Here is a 21576-nt window from a genome sequence, read left to right on the forward strand (position 1 = left end):
CCCCCCCGGCCCTTCATATCCCTTAGGACAAAACCCGCAATCCTTACCAGGTCCTTCACGCACCTGCCACTCCCTGCCACCTCCTCTCACCCCACTCCCCTTCCCCCTGGAGGCTGCCAGCACCCCCCCCCCCAACTCCTGCCACAGGGCCTTGACACAAGCTCTTCGCTCTTCCTGGAGTAGTCTTTCCCTCTTACTTAACGAATAAACTCTTCTTTCTGACTTCCCAGGGCTCAGCTGGATCGTACTTTCAAGAACTTGGAAAGTGACTTCATCTTTCTAAGCTATGTTTTCTGCTCTGTACGGTGAGGTCAATACCTGTCTGTTCTTCCTAGGATTTTTTGAAGGGAAGTGAGGAATAAATGATACCATTCATGAAAGCACTTAGCATCCTATTTGGTACATAGTAGGTGGGCATGTTCTGAGCACTGGCAGCCATTATTGAGCTGGTCAGCTGCCTCCACCCTAAGTCCTTTCCTTCAGATGCTCTCACTCCTGTTGCTGCAGATGTCGTGGGCTGGGGGGAGGGGGTGCGGAGACCAAGAAAGGGAGGGGGAAAATGGGGGAGATGGCGATCTAACCCTTACAGTGCCCTCCACCTACCACCAGAAGACCCTCCCCAGAGGGTCTGTGTGACTATTTCCCCAGAATTCTTATGTGGAAATCCCACCTCCCAAAGATGCTGGTATTAGAAGGTGGGACCTTGGGGGGGGTGGCGCTGAATTCGTGAGGGCGGAGCTCTCCTCAGTGGGACTCTTGCCTTATAAAACGGGCTCCAGAGAGCTCCTCCAGTGTGTGAGGACAGAGAAAAGGCTCTGGCCCTGGAGCAGGAAGAGGGCCCTCGCTCACGGGACCTCTCTGGCACTCCGTTTTGGAACTTCCAGAATCCAGAGCTGTGAGAAATGGCGTTTGGGTGAATTTAAGCCACCCAGTGTCTGGTATGTTGTTACAGCAGCTGGAATACACTGCACACCCCCTTCCTTACATTCTGGCCTAATGGCCCTTGAGCGTAAGGGAGAGAGGGGCCACGTGGAAGAAGGACCTAGCATTTGTTGTCATTGTCTTTTGATTTTTAGTGTTTATTCTTTTTGAGAGAGAGCCAGAGCCAGAGCCAGAGACAGAATGTGAATGGGGAAGGGGCAGAGAGAGAATTTGACTAGGCTCCAGGCCCTGAGCTGTCAGCACGGAGTCCAACGCGGGGCTTGAACTCTCGAGCTGTGAGATCACGAACTGAGCCGAAGTCGGACATGTAACCTACCGAGGCCCCCGGGCGCCCCTGTTCTCGTGGTCTTACAGACAAAGACGTGGGGATCTGGAGTGACCAGGAGGAGGTCACCCCGTTAGTCAGGAGTTGGAAGTCAGGGCTCCTGGATCTCAAAGCCTCATCTTCCCCGCAATCCTGCCCTTTCTACCAAGCAGCCATGCACTTGGTGTGCCTTTAAAAGGGAACCACGAGTTCAGGACTCTGTTCGGGTCCTTCCTCTAGAACACACGCAGGGACAGGGCCTGCAGCCTCTCCTCATGCAGGTTTCTGACGAGCGCACAGGCAGACAGGCCCCTGGCTCCGCGGTGCCACTGCGAAGTCCCCTGCTTGCCATCAACTGGTCGCCATGAGTCCTTCTCAAGTAAGCCACCTCTGCTGCCTCCTGTGTGCTTTTCTGCTCCGCTGTGCAGGGGGACGTTAGCTGGCCGGCCTCTCTTTCTTCCTTATCTCACATGTGGTGCATAGAGAGGACTCTGCAGGATGTGAGGTGCGCCACGGCCTAGCCTGTGCTCCGGAGCACGTCATATGCGGGCAGACGCCCGTTTCACGTTCCACTCACATGTAGGTCAGCCAGGGGAGCGGATGTAGATCAGCAAGGGGAGCGGGGGCAGGGGGCAGGGTCGTCTAGGTTTTTCTGTGCCCGGGACGATGCCGGCTCAGCCCTCCAAAGGGCCGCGTGTCCTTTTCGGAGCTGCCCCCTGGCGACCCACAGGTCCAAGCCCTCACTCACAGTGGCAGCTAACCACGGCGGCTACACCACGCTTTTGCCTCACCTGCCGGGGCACCGCAGAGCAGGTGCGGCTGGTGGGCCTGCCGTGGTCTCCTGCACCACACGCCTGCTTCCCCCCGTATCTATAGATGCTCGGAAGAACACTTCCGCCAGCAGAGTTCATTCTTCTGAGACTTTTACCTTAAAACACGAGTGCCCAGGGGAACAGGAAAACCATAAATTGTTGTCAGCTAAGAACTGGCGGCTGGTGTAGTGTCTAACAAGTATCTTGTTACAAGTGAATGTTGAAATACCCACATTTGGCAATAAGGTGCTTCTGCCTTTTATGTATTTGACAGATGCGTAACTCGTCCTTTTGGTATCTCGTTCACTTACTCGGGCACCGGCAACGCTGTTTGGTTGGGAGAGCCACAGGAAGCGTTACAGTTCTAGGGACGTCGGGTGGCCGGGATGGGGCCTCCCTGCAAACACCATTCAACAGAATCAGGCTGAGAGCCAGTGGCCTGGAGGCTCCGAACTAGGTCAGGACGTGTGTGCGTGTGTGTGCGTGTGTGTGTTTGCATATGTGTGAGTGTGAGAGACTGTGTGTGCATGTGATTGACGATGAGTGTGCGAGTATGTGCAAATGAGTGTGAGTGAGAGTGCGTATGTAAGTGTATGAGAGTGTTTATGTGAGGGAGTGTGTATGCGAGAGAGAGCGACAGGGTGTGTGTATGTGTGTGTAGGAGGTTGGGGCAAGTGCTGAACTTGTGCACAAGCCCGGGAGGAAGAAGGCCTGTAACGTTGTGGATACGTACTGAGCTTGTACGGCACACGGAACCAGACTCCGTGCCGTGACCGCCCTTGAGGTGGACGCACAACCCTGGCTGCACCCCTGCGGCATCCGTTTCCCGGCTGCCCACTTTGCCCAGTATCATTAGATTTCACATCTAGCTGTGTCCCATGCCCGAGCCACGCCCTGGCCCCCCAGTGTCTGCAGTGGAAGGTTGCCCGATGCAGGGCCAGCCGGTGTCCAGCTCTGGGCTGGGATGAGATGGATGCGTGAAACCCTTTCAGTCTAAGTCTCGGGTGTTTTGCCTGTTGGAAGGACGCCTGGCTGCTCCTTTAATCGGTCATCCAGGAGGCCCGAGGAAGGATGGCTGGGGGCTTAGATCTTGGCCACGCTGCCTGACTAGATCCTAGGGACCTTGGGGACGGCTCATCTGGGAGGAAGGGCAGGGGTTCTGAGGTGCTATTTCCACCCAGACAGCAGGGGAGGCACAGTTGCTTGAAGTGGGTTGTTAGGGACTGAACGTGTCCCCCCACATTCCTATGTTGAAGCCCTAACCAACGTGATAGTATTTGGAGGTGGGGTCTTTGGGGGGTGATTCGGTTTAGATGAGGTCACGAGAGCGGGACCCTTGGGAGGGGATTAGCGCCCTTATCAGAAGCGGAGGGCAGAGATATGGCCGTCTCTCTTTGTGCGTGTGCACTGAGGAAGGGCCGTGTGAGGACAGAGCCTGAGGCACCGTGGGCAAGCCCAGCAGAGAGCTCTCACCAGACACTGAATCTGCCGGTGCCTGGATCTTAGACTTCCGAGCCTCTAGAGCCGTGCGATATACATGTCTGTTGTTCAAGCTGGGGTGTTTTCTTACCGCACTTGAGGAGATTAAGACACCACGGTAATGTTAGCTAAGGCAGAACTCGACGTTGCCCACCTGCGCCCATGTCCTGGCTGGGCCATTTACTTTCTGGGCATCTTGGGCAATTCACTTATCCTCTGTGAGCCTCAGTGTTTCCATCTACAGAATGGGGGCGGTACCGAGCTCTTCCTCAGAGCGTTGCGAGGATCAGATGCAGAGGATGCTCGTACGGCACACACTCACAGCATCGCCGTTCACCTCATCGTCCTCAGTGCCATTCACATCGTCATCACGGTCACCATTGCTGGCCTCGCCATCATCATGACAAGCACGAGGTTTTGATTTGCCCCGAGCCTGGGTGTCCACCTTGGGAAAAATCTGTGAGTGGCAGATACTCATAGAACTCTGGAGTTGGACCGAAACCTCAATGAAATATCACCGCATACCTGTCAGATCAGCTGTTAGCAAAAATGACCAAGAAATGTCAAGAAATAATAAGTTTTGGTGAGGATGAAGAGAAAAAAGGAACCCTCACGCATTGCTGATGGGAATATAAACTGGTGTGACTACAATGGAAAACACAGTGGAGGTTCCTCAAAAAAATGAAAAGTAGAACCACCTTATGATCCAGCAGTTGCATTTCTGGGCATTTATCTGAAGAAAGAGAAGACACCAATTTAAAGAGATCTACACACCCCTGTGTACATTGGCACATTAGTTACAGTAGCCAAGATACGGGTGCTACGTCAGTGTCGATCAATACCTGAACAGATAAAGATGTGGTTGGTGTTCATGCACAATGGAATATTACGCAGCCATTAAAAAAGAATACAGTCTTGCTATTTGCAGCAACACGGATGGACCTCGTGGCTGTGATGCTAAGAAAAATATGTCACAGACAAAGATAAATTCTGTGTGATTTCACTTCGATCTGGAATATATAAGACAAAAAACAAATAGAACAGACAAAATAAGGGGGTCTCATAGATACATAGAACAGACCATTGGTTACCAGAAGGAAGCGGGTTTCGGGGGGTGGGTGAAATAGGGGAAGAGGATTTTCCAGTTACAAAATGAATATGTCATGAGGATGTATTGTAAAACCCAGAGAATATAGTCAACAATGTCGTAATAACTTTGGTGACAGATAACTAGGCTTATCGTGGGGATCGCTTAGTAATGTATAAAAATACCAAATCACTGTGATGTACCCTTGAAACTAAAAGGCTATTGTGTGTCAGTTACACTTCAGTTACAAAAAAAAAAATCTCAGAAGTAGGCCTTCCTGTGCTGACATCAGTGGTGGCCACTTTCTGGGGGTGGGGGGGTGGAACACTTTGGAAACCAGGTCACAGAGGAAAGTGCCTCTTGCTGTTCTGGGCTCAGAGGTCTGCTGTGGAAGTGAAGTGCAGAGGGAGCCCGGCCTCATTGCATCGATAATACGATCCCGTAACTCATTCTGCTGCCATGAAGGTGGACGGACGGTCCCCATCCCTGCCATTGAACACTGCCCCTGTTTTCCTCAGAGGGGTATCTGCTCGCCAGTGGTGATTAGAGTGCCCCGAACAGGCCCTTGCTATTAAGAGTTTGTGGCTCCAGTTTAATAAAAGGTAGTATATTAAAATGGAAACATGTTATTCTTGATAAGGACTAGACATATTATAGGCCAGATGAAAGCTTTGATAATGCAAAATGCAGGGAAAGGAAGCGAAGGGGTATGGAATACCTACTACGCACAGATTGCTTTGCTGGACGCTTTGGAGGGGCATCACCGCAAAATGCCCGTGCCACCCAATGAACCAAGCCCAGCCTCTCTGGTATATTAATATATTTAATTATCAGACTTTCAGCATTAAAGGAGATTACAATAGAGGCATCCAGTTGATTGGGGAATAGTTGCTGCAAATGATAAGCTCTTTTGAATAAGCCGATACTGGCTTAATGAGGTTTTGCAGTGTGTTATTTTTTTCCTGATAGAAAATCGAGTGACTGCTCTCCTCCCCCACCACGCTCAGTCCTTTCGCTTCCTAGTAATGACCCCCTTTTCTCTTGCTTCATGGGAACTTTTAAAAATTTAAATTAATGGATTTTTTTAGCCTCCAGTTTCTGGAATTCTAAGAGGGTCTGAAAGGTAAGTGCTCAATTACCGAGGCATGCGAACAAAAATAGGCAGCTTAGCTAGGGAAGTGAAAATAGAGAGGAGTCCCCCCACCTTCCCTGGAGTTGTGTGTTTTGTTTCTGGAAGAGGTTCAAGAAGTATTCAACCTCCAGTTAATTTGGCTGGCCCTTTCGGATAACTTCTTCCTGGGGCGGCATGAGCTTCATCGCTTAAAGAATTCATAAGACCAGTCTGAGGGCCTCTGTACTGGGGAGAATTCCTTATGTTAGCGAAGAGGCTGGTGTGGTTTGAACTTGCCTGCCCAATTCCTGACAGGCGCCTGTGCCCGCTTGAGGCAAACCGATGGTCCAGCCTCCCCGGTGCCTGGTCATCTAGAGCACATCGAGGAACCTGCAAAAATAAAAAATAAATAGCACGCCTCAAACACCCAGCACACCTCTTCCATTTTCAACATGTGCTCCCTAATCCTGTGATAAGTATTCCTGCCCCCGTGTTACCGATGAGGCTTGTAACAGTTCAAGCAGATGGGCCATAGTCACGTCACTCCTCAGTCGCCCACTTGGCATTTGAAATCAGATTTTTCTGGAACTTTCTACCATGTTGCACTCCCTTAGTCCCTGAGGCCATCCTCAGAACAAAGAAATGAGGAAAGGGGGCTACAGACGCTGTTCTTCTGGGGGTCCCTTGGTAAATGGCACAGAACTAAATACATAGTGGGTGCCCTGTCTCTTCTGTCTGAAAGAAACGTAAGGACCTTAGAAGTGGAGCTCTTGGTAGTAGTAGGGCATATGTGGCCTGGGTAATGTTCTCCTGGCCCAGGGCCTGCTGCAGTGTTCGCCCCCATCTCCCATCCCGCGGGAGCTCATCGGGGACCTCTGTAGGTGGTATCAGCGCCCATGAAGTGCAGGGTACATGGAAGACTACTTCCTTGCAGGCCCTTTCCTTTCTCCAAGAGGAGGAAAGGTCTCCATGCCTGGTTCCACCAGTGGTCAGGGAGTCACTTTCAACCCACTCACCTGTCTCTCTGCAGGGTTCGATTTCCCTCCCCTGGGATGCGTGCATGCTTCACGAAGCTGCCTCTCTCCCGGATCTCCATACCTCCTGGTCCACTCCAGTCCAGCTGCTGGACTAGCTGTGTCACACCAGGCACTACCCACAGCGTTTTGCACAAGACAATTTAAAAAAAAAAAAAGCGTGAAGGTACTATGACGCTCCCATTTTACAGATAACCCGACCAAGGCTTGGAGGGGTGAGTGATTTGATTAAGTGTCCTAAGTAGCCCCGGGGAAGAGTCAGGATCTGAACCCCAGGGGCAGGCACAGGGGTCTGCCCTTCCATTTTTAACCCTCTCTCCTAGTTGGTTGTCCCTTCTTACTCCCTGTCCCTCCCCCTCCTCCTTGGCTCTGCTTTCCTTCCCCTGCCCAGCAAGCCCTCCACCACCTTTTTTTTTTTTTTTTTTTTTTTTTGCCTCTGTGCAAACAGCACTGGAAAGGCTTGGCCTGCCTAATGCTTCTGACTTTTCCTCGGTGCACCCCCCCCCCCGCAGCAGCAGCCGGAAGGGACAGAAGGGGGTCAGAGGCAGGATGGAACACTTCTGGTTCCAATGAGATACATTAGAACATTAGAGCTTTTCTGTTACTAAGTCACTCTCCCTCTCTGTCTTTCTCTTCCCTTTGGGAGGGAATGTTGTCATTCCTAGGAATTCATCCTAAAATGAGAAATGATTCGATTTCACAGTTGTAGCTCCTATGAAGATTCAGGGTTTGTTTTGTTTTGTTTTTTCCCATTCCCAGTCTTCAGTCCTAAGCATGTAAAAAACAAAGAAAAGGAAAGAAAAAAACCGTGAGGAATAAAACTTGAACAATTTGAGTCTGAAGCAAGAGGATTAAGATGTCTGGGAGCTGGCGGTGGGAGCCTGATGTCCTGCAGGCCTACTGAGTGTCAGCTCTGCTTTCCTTTTAAAATTTCCCGACAGGCAATGAGGGAGGTATATGGAGGCCACTTTCGAGGTAGGAAGACTGAGGCCGAAAGACTGGCTTGCTGTCCAGTGCTCGGTCACCGTTGCTCTGTTTTGGACAATAAAATAACAAGGGGGAAAAAACTCAGAACCGTAAGCCTGTGTAGTCTGGCTGCATTGGGTGTCAAGGCACACAGGATGCTTCTGCAGGTGATCAGGTGCCCGAGGTCACACAGCAGGGTTCCTTACTGACTTGGGAGTAACCCCAGGGTGGGTTCAAGAGGACTCTGCAGGAGAGGTGGGACTGGGGAGTGCCCCCTGCCACCGGACTCCGGATGCACCTGCTTGATGTCTCTGCAACTGGCCCGTGCAAGGCACAAGAGCCACTAAAAAGGGAGAGCGAGGGTCTGAGGTTAACCCTGGAAGGACTAGGAAGAAGTCATTTGGGGGCCACTGTTTGTTTCATTTTTTAAATGTTTGTTTATTTTTGAGAGAGAGAGAGAGAGAGAGAGAGAGAGAGAGAGAGAGAGAGAGAGAATCTGAAGCAGGCTCCAGGCTCTGAGCCCTTAGCACAAAGCCTGACGCAGGGCTCAAACCCATGAACCGTGAGATCATGACCTGAGCCAAAGTCACATGCTTACCAGACTGAGCCACCCAGGTGCCCGATGTTACCATTTTAAATTTGGCATTGTGCTGGGGCATTTCCGGAGCCTGGGACCACCCAGACCTGAGAGTGACAAAGGCAAAGCCAGCAAACAAAGCTGGGTCATTTTCATATGGATGAGGTGTTCAGAATAATAATAATAATAATAATAATAATAATAAATAAAGACAGGGTTAAACATCTATCTTGATTCTAAGGCACATAGAGGGTCTCTGAATCCGCACACAAATGCAGGCTTCACTAACAAATGAATTACCAATATTTAAGGAGGAATTCACGTAAAAGTCCAGATTTCCCAGTTCTCTTGAAATATCCTAGTACCACCTCAGGCCAGCTGCTCTGGGCCAGAATTCTGGCCTGCAGGCTGGCCTTGTGGGCTTTTGACTGTTCCATGCATGGAGTGGAAGGAAAGAGGGACTTTGGGTCAGAAAGAGCCACGAGCTGCACACCTTCCCTTGGCTGAACATTAGTTTTCTCATCTGTGAAATGGAACCGCTGAAACCTACCCACACAGTTGCTCTAAGGGTGAACTTCACTAGCAGATGTAAAGTCCTCTCCAAGTGCTCAAAAAAGTGATTGTAACTATTTGATTTTTTAAACCACCCGACCCAATTCCTTCAGGGTTTAAAACATGAAAAGCACGAAGCCCAGAGAAGTTTGGGAGAGGGATGGAAGGAAGGTAGGCTGTATATTGTGAACAGGCACCTCCTCCAGAAATCATTCTTTTCCTTGGATTTCGAAATGGCCCCCACAGAGAACAAAGCTTTCCATACCTGTGTTTATTTTTCTCAGGTCTAGGGTTCCCCTGGGAGATTTTCCTAAAAGAAAAGGCAGGGGAGCCCCCCCACCCAAGCCAGAATCCAATGCAAATATGACAGTACAGCCCCTCCAGGGTAGAAGAGGCTCCTTCTTAATTAGAAGCCTGGAAGGACATACCCCATAATTGTGGCACTTGAAGCGTCAGGGCTATCAATATTGGTGCCTCTTTCATTAATAAACCGGCAAAGTCAGAACGCTGCCCGAGTGGGAAACCTTCCCCCCCTCCCCTCTCCCACCCCAAGTTCCACTTAATCAACGGCAGACTCGATCAAACAGGAAAAGAACATGTAAATCAGCTGCATGAATTCTGCAGGGCCCTAAATAGGTAGAAGGAAGAAGGGAAAACATGAAAGGGAGCCTTCATCCGTTTCGCCGCAGATGCCCGGGCTCTCTCAGTGAACCTAAGCAAGAGGTAGTCAAACGGCCCCGCAGATTGCCAGCGACTCGGGGAAAGCCTGGGTTTATGTACGGATTAGCACGGTGATAGACCCTGAGTAGCAAAAGACAAAGACTAATTACCTGACAGAGCTCCCCTCCACTCGCCTGGGTCATTGAAATTAATTTCTGCTTTCAGGCTTGGCAGCAAGCAGCTGCAGAATTTCAGTTCAATACTCAAATTAACGGGGAGCTGAAATTATTTCTCTGCGCAGGCGGCATTAGAGGAGTGGGTTACCAAATAGATCTTGATGGCAGACACCAAAGAAAGGATTATTCCTCCCTTTTCATCAAGAGCCTCGGGTCCTTGGAAAGTGCAGGGCTGGGGCGGGGGCGGGGGGGTGGCGGCAAGGAGGAAAAACAACAACCAATTTACCGGAGAGTTAACACTTAAGTACTGTGTTGGATTAGGTGGGACATACCTGCAGACCCCCTGCCCCCCAGATAATGCAGTTTCTCTCCATTTAACAAGAAACTTAAACACACAGCACTTTTGCATATACCCAAATTGGAATTCCTAATCCAGGGATATTACCAAATACCTCTTCTCCTATGTTGTCGGAAAGCATTTGCCCTTATCTCCAGGACCAGGAGGCAGGTTGGAAGGGGGCAGTGGGGAGGAGGTATGGGGAAAGAGAAAAGGAGGAAGACGTCACAGGTGGGATTTGAACCCAGGGATTGGGTTTCCAACCTCATCTTTCTGCCACTTCCCATTGCCTTTCTTTTTTCTTTTTTCTTTTTTCTTTTTTTTTTTTTTTGCTTAAAGTCCCTCTCATTGCTCCTCCCTCCCTCTCTGGGCTCCCCACTTGTGTTTCAGTCTTGGTGACATCTGTCACCTTTGTGGAGCACCTCCTGTGTGCACCAGTCAAATTCAGTGCTGCCTGGGCCAGCAGTGCCCAACTCATTTGTTTCTGTGATGCTCCTGCCGCCACGACCCACCTGATGGATAAGATGCTTGGGCATACTAAGCCCCCACGTTGTCACCATGGGCTTCTGCCAGCTAAGACACCTGCTCGTGGGTCCATGGAGAGCTCCCACATTGACCTCCATTTCTTTTGCTGCTGGCGATCCTGGCTCCCTATCAGGATGCATCGTTGGGGAACCCTGGGCGTGAGGCACATTCATCACAGATACGCAGGCAAAGCATCTTTCCTGATTGTTCCCAGCCCTTGTTCGGGACCCAGTCCAGTAGTTAAACAAATTCTGGGATCCTACCGCCTGGGTACACGTAATGCCTTTCATCCTACTAGGCATAAACCCGTGGGATTACTGCTTGTAACAGTAATATTATGGTACCTACCGCGTGGGGATTCTGCAAGGATTAAATTAGTGAATGGAGACAAAATGTATAAAAATTTGCCTGATACATAGTAGGCTCTTGGTGACTATTAGCGCTGCTATGATCCCTGCCCCTGGTAACCCAAACCAGATAACCGAAGGTAAGGGCCTCTTCTTTGTTCCCTGGAAATGGCAGACGAGCTCTGTACAGACCCGAGAAGATTCAGTGGTGCTTGAACTTGTAAGTTCATGGCTACTCTAGCCTTTGTAATGGCTAAGGATGCAAAAGGAAATGTATTCTTTAGAGAACAGCAGTAGTCCCCCTCTGTCAAATACTTACCATGTGCCAAGCATATTCGCATTTACCTCACAACAAAAAAAGAAAGGAATCAACCTTAACAAAATCTTATACGCTGCGGAACCACAGGAACATCTGTGACCCCACAACCAATTCAGGGACAGCACAGGGACTCGAACCCTGGTCTCTGTGTCTCCAAGCCCACAAGGCAGCACATGCCCCTCTGTTCTCTGCCGAGTCACCCAGGAGTAGCAATTAGGCCCGTCTCACATGTCCAGCTTTAAACCTGTGACCTCGAGGCGAATGACTTCCACATCTCATTACCACTCCCCTGAGCCACCCAGGCCCCCAGTGGGACAGGGAGGTTAATCAGCCACGCACTGAATCTGCTTATAAGGCTGTTTCATGTACAATTTTTATATCTTGGCTCCTAATAATGGTCCCATTATAAATGATTGTCTCACTATGATATACTGGTTTCTCGCCTTCTAGGAACTGATTTAAAAGGGAGCCCCAGACTTCTCGTGCCTGCAGAGTTTATTCATATTGCGATTTTTTGCTTGCTCAGCAGCTTGAGTGGTGTGGGGGACAGCCCCCCTCCAAAAAAAAAATATTTTCTTCCCAGCATGAGGCAGTTGCCATTATTAGTGACCTCTAGCTCGCTTGATATCTTGATAATACTTTATGAACAGATCACTAGTCCTTCTTCCATTGCACCCCCCGCCCTGAGCTTCCTTTCAGACAGGTAGTGCCAGTGGCCTTTGGGTCCGTCGCCTTCCTCTTCCAACCAAACCAAAACGTTCAAATTATTTCTAGGGTGACTTGGGAGAACAGGTCATAGGGGGATGTATAGCATCAGGGGATATATTTTCAAACCAAAAACCTGGGCATATTTACCCCACAAATATTTATTTAGTGCCTATTATGGGTCAGGCACATGAATATACTGCTGGGTGCAGCAGGACAGAATATAGGAGAATAAGACACATTCTGAAGATCTGGAATGCATGTTAGGAATCTAAATAGGCATATAAATTGGAATTACGAAGGAAAATTGCACTTTGTGGAATTCTTTGTGCTAGTTATTATTAATATATGGATGATCTCCGGTCCTAGTCCTCAACGAGTTTAAAATCAAGGAAATCATTAAAGACTGCTTTGTTTCCCCCCAAAGTTGGGTCGCGTTGAATATTTAAAGGGCTTTAAATTCTTCTCTGAACCTCAAGGCTAAGCAATATACACTCCAGCCTCCACGGTCTTCGTGCTGTTCTCAGAACGTGTCGGCCCCTTTCCGATCCCAGGGTTTTCCACGTGGTCGTCTTGCCACCTTGGTGTGGCCCTCTACTCGTCATGCTTCCGCCCTTGGTATGAATGCCCATCAGAGAGGCCAGTGCTGACCATCTGTCTGAGTTTGCTGTTGGTGCTGTAACAAAGTGTCACAGACTCGGTGGCTTAAACAATGTGATGCGTTCCCCTACTGTTCTGGGTGGTACAAGTCAGAGACGGGTCTCACCGGGTTGACATCAAGGTGTCGGCAGGGGGCGGTCCCTTCTGGAGGCTCCAGGGTAGAATCTGTGAACATTTTCTAGTGGCTGCTTACGTTCCATCTTCAGATCTGGCCTTGTAGCATCCTTAAATCCCACTGAGTCTGCAACAACTCTGGCTTTTCCATCTTTTGAGGCCCTTTCTGATGCCACTGGGCCCACCTGGCTACCTCAGCATGCTCCACACATCTCGAAAAGCTGAACTGATTTATGTCTGCAGAGCTCCCTTTTTTGCCACATCACGTAACATAGTCCTAGGTTTTGGGGATCAGAAGGTGGTCACCTTAAGCACCCGCCTTCTGTCTCCCATGCTGTCCCGAGTAAATACAGCACTGCTCCAGGATTCTTTATCTCAGCTCTTCCTTCCTTCACCTCGTGGTACTCCCTGCAACCTTCCATAGCTTCCATTTTATTTTTTGGTTCGCTTGGTTTTGGTATGCTTCTCCAACTAGAACGTAAGCTCCCCGAAGGCAGGCCATGCCCAGAATTTCCTTCCATCTCTGTCACCTCAGCCAAAACTTTCTCAGCTGTATCAGTCAGACTGTCTTGCTTGTGAGAGAAACTTCATCATTCAATTGGTTGAAGCAAAACAAAGGGTGTTTATTGCTTCACAGAAGCAAAATTCTATCCAGGGATAGAACTGGTTCAGGTTCTACTGGACCTGGCTGTTCAGATGATATCAAGAATCTGTCTCTTCCCCTTCATAGCTTAGCTTTTCTAAACCATGTCAACTCAGGAACTCTCTCCCTTGCCAGTGGCAAAGCCAGCTGCTCCTGTAGGATATGAAATCGCAGTTGTCAAAACCTAGGGTTGACCAGTTGATCGACTTTGGTCTAGTCGGGGGTCATCCTTCAATTGGCGTGTGGGAGCGAATGGACAAGTGTAGGTCATCTGCCACCACAAGCTTCCCAAACACACAGATGGAGCCCAGGGCAAGGGCTGTTTCCCAAAGGAATCGGGTTGCTGGGGAGGGGGAGGAGTCAGTGACTGCTGGTCAGGCACATGTGGAGGACATGGAATGACTGCCCTTCCAAGTCTTGCTTTCCCGTCCTACCCCCTTGGAGACTATCTGGTTACTCTGATTTCTTGTACCTTTCTACACATTTATATCATTATACAAACTAGCACATGATTCTATGACAGTGGTCCCTTTTCAATATGCAATTAAGCCCTTTACAAAGCACCTTTGTGTCTCACAGGGAAGAGATTGGAGGCCAGCCCGCTTTGGGCCAAGTCTCCATGTTATCAAACCTTCACCACCACCATCCTAGGAGGGGTCGACATATTCCTCCCCATTTCATTTCCTAAGTGCTTACTGAGGACTGGGCATCACACAGGCCCTTAGAATATCACCTCCCTCCTGCTCAAAGCAACCCTAACGGTGACTCAGGGTCTCCCACTGGTAAGTGGCAGACTGGGGGTCAAACCATAAACCCAAAGCAGAAGCTTCTAAAAAAGAAGCCAAAAATGTGTTGGCTAAGGCTGGGGACATCGAATCAAGTATTACTGCCCTCGGGGGATCCCAGTCCTTTTTCTCTCTAATTCTCAGGAGCTAGAGGTTTTTATTGCTATTTTTGTAAAAAGCACCATTAGTAATCATTTTAGCAGATTTTTTTTTTAATACAAACAGTGAGCTTTTCTTTTTCATTTGCTTTAGCTTAGTCCTTTCCATTATTCATTGGGCTTCTTGAACCATCCTGTGTGTACCCATACTTATTCTTATTCACCCTGAACAGGTGTGTGACACCTTGGAGAAGATGAAGCCAGGGAGAAAATCAATCAGACAGGAATTATGTTGAAAGATGACTGAATAAATTACCACCTCCCAGGAGTTGTGTGAAAAACAGCTATTTCTTTTGGACGTCCAACTACCTTTTTCCTCTCTAATTCACGTGTATCCCTTATACAAAGGCCCACAGTGACAGGGCATCAGTTTCTGGACTGTGTGGGGCCTTCTGAGAATGTGGTGTCCTTGTCATCAGGAAGCACTGACGGGTGGCTGTCCCCCTTCATCTACAGCCAGCCAGTCTCCTGCACTCACTGCTTTGGAGAAGGGTTCTTATCACATTCCTTCTTGTGGACAGCCCTGGGGTAAACAGTCATTGGTCATTAGATAGATGATCTGCTAATGAGGAATTGCCTGTACAAATGGACAGTGGCCAGACCACGTCTGATCCTGAAACTCTGACCCACAAGTTCTACATCGGCCAGCCCCGGAAGCCAATCCACACCTCCATAGCAATCAACCCACAGCAGACAGGACTTGGTCAGTGACACCAGCTTCCCTGAATTTTGTCTCCACTTCCAAATCGGGAACAGCCAGAAAAAGCCAAATACGCTCCTGAAACCAATCATATAGGATGCTGGCTTCTGGAGAGCCTGCCTCCATGATCAGGGCATGCCTGAAACCTTCTCTTTTTTCACTAGAAAGCTTTCCCTCACCCTGCCTCCTGTTGAGTCCCTGCCAAGCACAAGTGATAGTGGCTGACTCCCCTGGTACACCCAGCTCTGAGTGGACGGCCTCCCTCTAGTCTCATCTGGGTGGCCATTGTTTATTTCTACAGAACTTTGCACTAGGTTCATTGTTTCCCCACACAGCCCTTCCCCTTGTATCAACACACACCGCAACCTTGATCTTTCCCACCCTGTGTCTCTTCCTCTCCATTTGCCCTGCTCTTATGGTTCTGCCCACTTTTGACCTTGGTTAAAATAATTGGATTCTGTTGTTGCATTATTATTTTATGTGTTCAATGTCTAGGATGTGCAAGGTAGGTTCACTCATCATCTCAATCCTTAGGGGTACCTCACAAATGTGTTCCCAGAGCCCATGTTACAGAGTCTGGATAATGGACAGTCAGAGCAATTAAGTGACCTTGGTTGCCCACAGTGATAGGCTACAGCAACAGTGAATGATCCAAATTATGTCTGCTTGCATCTGACGCCCTGGCCACCATTTTGATCTATTTCTCCTATCTAACTGTAAGGGCAGGTTCTGGGTCATTTAACTGTGTGCCCCTCGTAGCAGCTAGAGGCTGATAGGACGGGCTTAAATGTCTGAGGAAGAAGGGAAGACCCATGAGGAAGAAGGAAAAAAAGAAATAATAAGCCCAGATTAAGAAAACAAAAAGAGGGCCCCTGGGCAGCCCAGTCGGTGAAGCATCCAACTCTTGGTTTCAGCTCAGGTCCTGATCTCATGGTTTGTGAGATAGAGCCCCACGTCAGGCTCTGCACTGACAGCATGGAGCATGCTTAGGATTCTCTCTCCCTCATTCTCTGCCCCTCCCTCGTTTTCTTTCTCAAAATAAATACATAAACTTAAAAAAAGAGAGAGCTTGCCTAAGTTGCATAAAAGATCTCATTTTTCCTTTCAAAAGATTAGTACGTATAGTGACCATAACGCTTTTCTACTTCGTCAGGCTTTACTTTGAAGAAGAAAAGGTATGGGTATCTGCTTAGCGCTCCTGTTGTCATTTAGAAGAGTGCACTCCTATCTGTAAATATACACATAATTTCTCCCTTTAAATTCCATAAGCTGGAGACGCCGCCTTCGTTACGAATGAACATAGATCCAATTTTTATCTCCTGTGTGAATTTGGGGTTCCAGTGCCCTATCAGTGCTCTCCACCATGATGGCAGCTTGTCCATCCATTCGCCAGTGACTCAGCCCAAATCTCAAGGCTCGGAGGTATGAATCCAGGACAGCCACGTTCAAATGCATTTTTCATGTATAGGTTGTTCACTCTGGTCTTTGAGATTGTGCAATTAGCATATGTTGTCATAGTGATGTATTTATTATAATGGAGGTGTTCTCAGGAAACCAGATTTAATAGTTTTAAATCAGAAGCTAACATGGACTTTTAGGAATCCCATTCACAGTAAATTTTATGCCTGGTGAAAGGTTATGGAATGGGTTTCCATGCCACATCTCCCCCATCTCACAAATCTCCTGGCATACAAACGTTCCACTCTGGGTTTTTGCACGCTAGCTGCCCGATGCAGACAGAAAACTCCAGAGTTTATGCACCTACACAGCACACCTTCCAATGAAAAAGGAGTGAGAGGAAACTGACTTGGCTGTTGGGTGTGTATCCTAAGCCTTTATCGCAACGTGAATCTCCTTAACAGATTGTCTCCTAAGCTTCGGACTGACAGGAATTTGGCTTTTCTTGTGTTCATTTGATAGCCCTTTGACTATTGAAGCCATTACATATCTGCTCAGTTGGTGCGCTCATGAAGAAGTTGGGACCCTCCCCACCCCACCCAAGGTCCAGGGACGTGGTGTCCCTTGGTTGGTACCAGGAGCCCATAAAAGTTTCTTATATTGTAAGAACCAAAGTAGCACCATTATACCCTCCTTACACTGCCCTGTATCATGTGTGTGTACCCCCACTTGCTGAAACACGAAAGGCAGATGAGAGAGAGCCCCAAGGTGCTAGAAAGCTGTGGTTCCTTCATGTCTGTGCAAAAGTTATAAGGATTGGATTAGACGCTTAAGTATCTGTGGATGTCAGGTTGAGTACAAGCAGCTATTCAGTGTATCTCTGATAGAAGAACATGTCCCCTGGAGGTGGGCAGTCACGCAGGTCCCTGGAAATGTGCGAAGATTGTTAAAATGGCATCAGAGATGGGCTGGAGTGATGCCAGGGTCTATGTTTGATGCTTACCCTAGGTCTAGGGTGAAACTCTTGTCTTTCCCTGTTACCTGCTTAGTGGTTCCTTCTACTCCCAGAGAACCTTGGTGTATATACCTCCAGGGACCCAGCTCCCCCTTCCAGGCCGTGTCCTCTGTCTCCTGTTCTGTCACCATTGCGGGTGCTAAACATCAGTGCTTGGCTAAGGAGTGTCATTGCAGCTCCCCTGAACCAGGAAGCAGAAGAGCAAATGCTTTAGAATCAGACACAGCTGGGTATGAATCTGGGTTCTACCAAAGTGAATGGTTGGACTCCTAATGAGCTTTCCTCTTCCCCAGCCTTAGTTTTATCATCTCTAGAGTGGGGAGTATTGTTAGCTGTTTCCTGCAGGACTCAGATATCATGTAGGTAAAATGGCTGGCAGAGTGCCATAGACATGGTCACTGTTATTGATTGTGTCATCACAGTGATTATTTTCCACCCAGATCAGGTACAAAATGAACGTATTATTGGCATTCCTGAGACTATTTTCAAGGAATATCTCCAAGTCCTCATGACAAGCCAGATGTCCGGAAGGCAGCTTGAGAGCAAGGCTCGGGGTTACTTAAAACAGGTTTGGAAGGTCTGTCCCATGAATGCCAAATGTGATCTTGGACACTACAAAGGGCTTTGAAGAAAGCCACAATAAATCACACAGACCCCTCAGCTCACTCTGCTCCCTAGTGATCCCGGCACAGCCATGTCTCAACCTGTTGGGGGTTTTCCTGTGTGTTACCTAGACAGCTACTACCATAAGAGCTCCCAGCCCAGCCTCCCCCTTGCTCCAGGACTCGGGGTTTATCACACTCAAGAGCTGCGTGCTGGGGGAGTGATGCCGAATTTCTTTTCAGATTCTGATTTCTCTGTAGTTAAAAAAAAAAAAAGGATATTTCTTTTATATGTGTACATATTTTTATTAGACTGTGAGTTTCTTAACCTTTCCTAACTGATGATCCAAGTAAATATTTGACTGGACCCAGACATAGAACCTGATTTGACTCCCCTCCCCAACCCCATCCAGAGTCACTTGTTATTCTGAAAACCCAGTGTTTGTGTTTTTAATATGGTAGTGGATAATATGCGTGGTAGAAAAAGGAGAAGGCAGAAGAAAATTAAAATGTTCTGTTAATTCCAGTGCCCTGAGATAATTGCTCTTAATATTTTTTGTATGTTCTCTTCTCTCTTCTGAATGATGGCATTTATTTTTTTTTAAAGTTGAGCATATATGTATATATATATATATATATATATATATATATATATATGCATACATACATATATATGTATGTGTGTATGTATGTGTGTATGTATGTGTGTGTGTATGTGTGTGTGTATGTGTGTGTGTGTGTGTATATATATATGTGTGTGTGTGTGTATATATACACACACACACACATATATCATCTTCTTTCTCTTTAATAAGAATTTGTCATGTCACTAAACATTGCCTGGAAAAAATACTTTAATGATTTCCTAAGATTGTACCGTATGAACTCCTGTTGTTGGATAGTTAGGGTATTTTATAGTTTGAGCCCTGTATTAAAAAAAAGAACTCGGGCTTATTTTATCGTGTCTTTTGCCTCATATGTTTGGTAAAAGAAGTGCACCAGTTATGATGGATGGCTCCCCAATCTCCTTTCACTTCCCGAAACTAAGCCCATCCAGGTAACCTGTACGTCTTGCCAGTGATTGGTTTAGAAATAGACATGTGACCTGGTCCTGACCAATGAAAATGGAGGGCCCTTCTGGGGCTGGATTCCTGACTCAAGAGTGGCACCCAAGGAGGGTACAGACTTTATGCTGCCTCTGGGCATACTCCGCCGTTCTGTTCTCAAGGGGCCTTCCAGCCTGAGATGAAGCAGACGCTGAAGGGGTCACGGGAGGAAACCTGTGCCTTTTATGGAGCTGTGGAGTCCACTGTGCCTGTGGCCTGTTTCCTTCTAGACTTCCAGCGGTCACCGAATAAGGCGTTTTGAGTTGGGTTTGGATCACTTTTTAAGTCACCTGCTTTGCTACTTAGAGCAAACTGCCCCTCATCCTCAGGTAGAGAGGTACTCTCAGAGGGCCAGAGCGGTGACACGGGATCGAGCCGAGAATTTAGATTCAGGAAATGTGAGTTCAAACTGGCTTCATCCCGTCACCTGGATATGCGATCTGTGGTCTCAGTCCCTCCGGTTTTCAGGATCCCTCTTGGTAAACAGAGTGAATATACTGAGGATTGTGGGATGTAACTCCCTTTGCAAGAATATAATGGTTATTTTTTTTATATTATGATGCTTGCCCTTATGGTTGGTTCACACCAGTGGTACCTATCAAGTATCTATTATGTTCCCGGCTCTATTTCAAATGTCAGCAATACAGCAGTGAATAAATAGATAACCTTTCCCCTCACGAATTTTAGAGTGTAATGAAGGTGGCAGCAAATGAGCAGGTAAAACAATAAACTGAGCACTTTAGGAAAAGAGACCCAAGTTCTTTTCAGATTCTGATTTCTCCATGATCTAAACAGGATTGTTAGGAGAACAGTTAATATTTTTGCCTTTCCATTCGTCCGTCTGTCCATCTATCCATTCATCCATCCCTCTTTCTATATAGATATGTGTGTATATATGGTATAAATACATGTTTTACTTAGTTATTGCCCGGGAATTTCTTAACCTTTCTTAACCCATGTCCTAAATAAATTGACAGGACGTTCTGAAACAATTTACCTGTCTTGACTATTGGAAATAGACTGATGTTTCTTCAATTATGTTCCAGAGACCCCTGGATGTTGCAGTTGTATTTTCTGCTGTGTGGGCCAGGGTGTGTGTGTCGGGGGGGGGGGGGGGGGGGGTAGTGAGTGGATGGTCATGTGCATACATGTGTATTTTGATAATCCAGAAAGATTAAGTATCTGTGGATCATCTGGGTCATCATGTTAAAAGCCAGCACCACCGCATCATATGTCTGTGTGTTTGGAGTTGGGGGGTCCTCTGGCCTCACTCTCCTGCTTTCCCCCCAGTCTTCTGCAGCCTTCCCTCCAGGCTACACAGTGGTCCTTATCAACCTTGTTTTACAAACGAGGAAACGGAGACCGGAGGGAGCTTTGCAGTGCACCTTGGCCACACATCCCTCTGGTCACAGGCCTGAGAGCTACACCCGGTCTGTCTCCCTTCCTGCTCCCTCCTCTGCCTCTCGTCTCTGTAGGCAACACTGGGACACAGGCATCAAATTGGATTTGATTATTGAGGATAAAACAGCTTATAAAACGCTACAGAGCAATGCCTTTTGTTTCTGAGAACTTGATATAATAAAGTTGGCTTGATCTCCTCAGCCTGTATCTTGGGGGAACAAGTAAATTAAACAAGTAATTATATCCATAATGTTTTTAGAAGTTAGAAGATTTAAATATATGAATCTCATCTGAGCGTGCAGCCTTTTGTCTGTGGTGTTTCCTGCCAAAAGATCTCTTGACAGGAAATAAACATTAAAATAATCTTTAATCCCTTGTCTGGTCTATTGCCATTAACAATTGATGCACTTTAATTTTGTGGGATTTTAACTACAAAATGGAACGGCTAAGTAGTGATAATTGGGTTTGGAATTATACGGTCATTTATATCAACAGATGCAAGAGGCTGGGAGGGAGGGTGATTAATTATTTACTATTTCCTGGCTGTGGTTCCTATTATAGAATTTTCTGATATGTTCTGCTGTGAACAATTATCACCAAATGAAAGTAAACAAATCTGTGATCTGAAGCCTTATTTAGAAGTTAGGCTTTATTTAGGTGATATGAGCTTGATTTTCCTGGACCCTGCGGGCTGGGAGTGTTCCTTATCTCAGGGGCCCACTGGCCCAGTATTTGAATAGGGTTATCTCTGTGCATCTTAAACTCTAAAACGCACAGCCCTGGGGAAATGCCTTGGTTGCTGGGGGGTGGGGGTGGGGGTGGGGAGAAACAAACAAACAAACAAAAAAACCCAACAACATTGAGTCAGATCTTGGTTTGATACCAAAGACATATTTGAGAGGGGGCTTGCGGTTTATTCTTCCCTCTGTTTGGTTTGCTTCATTACAGAGTGGGGTGGGAGGGAAATGAAATTATTATGTCAACTTGAGAATAAAAGTTGTGCTCTGCCGTTTCTCTTAACGCAAATGGGTGTGTGCGTGTGCGTGCGCACGCGTGTGCGT

The 21576-nt window shown here is 47.7% G+C and overlaps 1 protein-coding gene and 1 long non-coding RNA gene across 2 annotated transcripts in view; both read left to right on the plus strand.

The window, feature by feature from the left end:
* WWOX (WW domain containing oxidoreductase) overlaps positions 1-21576 on the plus strand; it is a 982315-nt gene that overhangs the window by 474792 nt on the left and 485947 nt on the right. The gene's annotated exons all lie outside the window — the stretch shown is intronic.
* On the plus strand, positions 7-6655 carry LOC125916335 (uncharacterized). The gene is made up of 2 exons (XR_007455875.1): positions 7-2515; positions 3782-6655. It is a non-coding gene; the product is annotated as an uncharacterized LOC125916335 (long non-coding RNA).

The sequence above is a fragment of the Panthera uncia genome (assembly GCF_023721935.1).
Source record: "Panthera uncia isolate 11264 chromosome E2 unlocalized genomic scaffold, Puncia_PCG_1.0 HiC_scaffold_20, whole genome shotgun sequence".
Classification (NCBI taxonomy): Eukaryota; Metazoa; Chordata; class Mammalia; order Carnivora; family Felidae; genus Panthera; species Panthera uncia.